The sequence below is a fragment of the Chinchilla lanigera genome, unplaced genomic scaffold, assembly GCF_000276665.1.
Source record: "Chinchilla lanigera isolate Chin_1 unplaced genomic scaffold, ChiLan1.0 scaffold00044, whole genome shotgun sequence".
NCBI classification, from domain to species: domain Eukaryota; kingdom Metazoa; phylum Chordata; class Mammalia; order Rodentia; family Chinchillidae; genus Chinchilla; species Chinchilla lanigera.
The window spans coordinates 8279243-8281374 of record NW_004955445.1 but is presented as its reverse complement, the minus strand read 5'-3'; the positions used below and the strand labels follow the sequence as shown (position 1 = coordinate 8281374).

Genomic DNA, 2132 nt, shown 5'->3' with positions numbered 1-2132 from the left:
CGGCGCCGCTGGGCTCTCCGCTCTCCGGCCGGCAGCAGGGCGCAGAGACCAGTACCCGGGGGCCAGGGGCGACCCGGAAGCACTCGGGCCGGAAGCGCCGCTTCCCGGAGGCGGGCCGAGGGGAGGCTGGGCCGCGGCTGCGCGCTGGCCCTGGGACGCGCTGGATGCACACGCACTGCAGTGACTAGAAATGGCTGGCAGGGGAGGCAGCAAGGGGCAGAAGAGAAGCAGAGAAATCGAAGAACCTTGTTTTGGGCCGTAAAGGGCCGTAGCCGCAGCTTGGGCTGGGACCCGGAAATAAACGAGCCGGAAGTGACGCCTGGCCCTCAGCCGCGAGACTGTGGCTGGCTAGGTTGTCATGGAAACCTGCCGCGAGCAGGGAAGTCTGGTTCCACCTCCCGCATTTGGCTCCGGCTCCTGTTCAGATGATCCTTGAGCTGCGCGCCTGACTGACCGTTGCCTGAGCGAGCAGGGGGATGGGCGGAGCCTTCGGCCCCATTTTACAGACGGAAATACCGAGGCTCAAAACGAGCAAGCGAGATGTCAACATCACGCGAGAGTGAAAGCCAGCTTTGAGAGGGTTGTGGACTTTTTCTGTGGGGTATGGTTAAGAAGACGGGTTCCAGTTTTGGCTTTACTGCTTATTAGCTGTTTGACCTTGGGCAAGTTACTTAACCTCTCTGAACCTCATTTTCTCACCTGAAAATGGAATAATAATGATAAGTGCCTCATGGGATTGTCAGAATTAACACACAGACCACTTCTCATATATTAGAGATCTAGAGGGGAGGCTTCGTTGAACATTATTTGCGACTGGATGATTCCCCAGTCTCTGATTTACCCCAGACATGTACTGGAGGCTCACATCCTGTTCCGGGCCAGCCGCTCTCCTGGGAACATGCTCAGAACTCCTGTCCCCTCCGACGCGCCTTCAAACCCCACCCCCACCCCGGCCTCTGCGTCTCCAAATACCTTTGCCTCCCTGGCTTTTTCCCTCCATTGCCTTCTTGGCCTCCAGTCCCAGCTCCGGTCTCACCTCCTTTCTGAAGTCTTTCCTGGTTTCCCCAGGCAGCCATCTCAGCACAGGCGGTTACACGCATATTTAACCTGACGCCCCCCAGACACCAAGTGCTCCGTCCCTCTTTCCCCTGAGCTCTGGGGCTGTCTGACCAAAAGGTGCCCAAGAGGTGTTCCTCTATGACCCCAGCAGGAACTGTGATCCTCAGTGACCCCAGCTAAAAGCCAGCGGGCTTGTCTCAGGGGACAGTGACGTCATTCTGGGGGAACATTTGGAGAACCAGGAACCGGTAAGTCAAACATTGGCAATTGCTCTGCGCGCTGTGCGGCTGCCTGGGCACCCCTTAAGGTCTCTGTGTACTTTATGAGCTCACATTTTATCAGATGCAAAGTGATCGTGTTCGCAGGAATTCCAGCTGAGAAAAACTGTCCCAGCCGAGCACTTCTGCCTTTACAGCAACCCAGAACTCCCCTTTTGGCAAGTGTTACAAGATTGCATTTTCACATGAGGCTGCTAAAAAAGTCCCTTCCAGCTCTATGCATCTGTGACAGCCAAGGGGGAAATAGGTTTTAAGAAGGGCTTTCCTGGCAGGAAACCCTAATCACAGAGACTCAGTAACATTTCCCATCCGAAGAAAAGACCCGAAGTCTCTTGCAAGAGTCACATTTCTCATCTTTTAAACATGCATGAAGCCTTGTGACTTCTCTACCTGCCGCTGTGGAAGTCAGAGGAGCATCTTTTTCTGATTTTATTACATAATGAGTAGCAGATTACATAACATCACGTGACAATGATCAGGCACCTCTGCTTCCTAAGCGCCAACAACGCGAACCATCTACCTACCTCTTTCTATTTTTTAGTTTTTTAAATCACAAAGCAGCACCATTCCAACAATACAGTGTGTGCAGAACAAAAAGTGAAACAGAAAAACTACCCGTGAACTAGCAGTTGGATTTCTTGGCATCTGTCAGAGAAACACACAAGTGTGTAAAGCCACCTGTTGTGCTACTGTCTGTAGCGCTAGAAACGTTCTAAATGGGCACTGATTCTAAACGCGTAGGAAAGCTGGGCGTGGTGGTGCACGCCTGTAATCCCAGCGCTCGGGAGGCTGAGG

At 53.3% G+C, this 2132-nt stretch overlaps 1 protein-coding gene across 1 annotated transcript in view; it reads right to left on the bottom strand.

The window, feature by feature from the left end:
• Window positions 1-95, bottom strand: part of Spata2 (spermatogenesis associated 2) — a gene marked incomplete in the record, with an annotated part of 11672 nt that extends 11577 nt beyond the window's left edge. Inside the window, 1 exon segment of the mRNA XM_013518262.1 lies at window positions 1-95.
• Window positions 96-2132: the final 2037 nt, after the last annotated feature.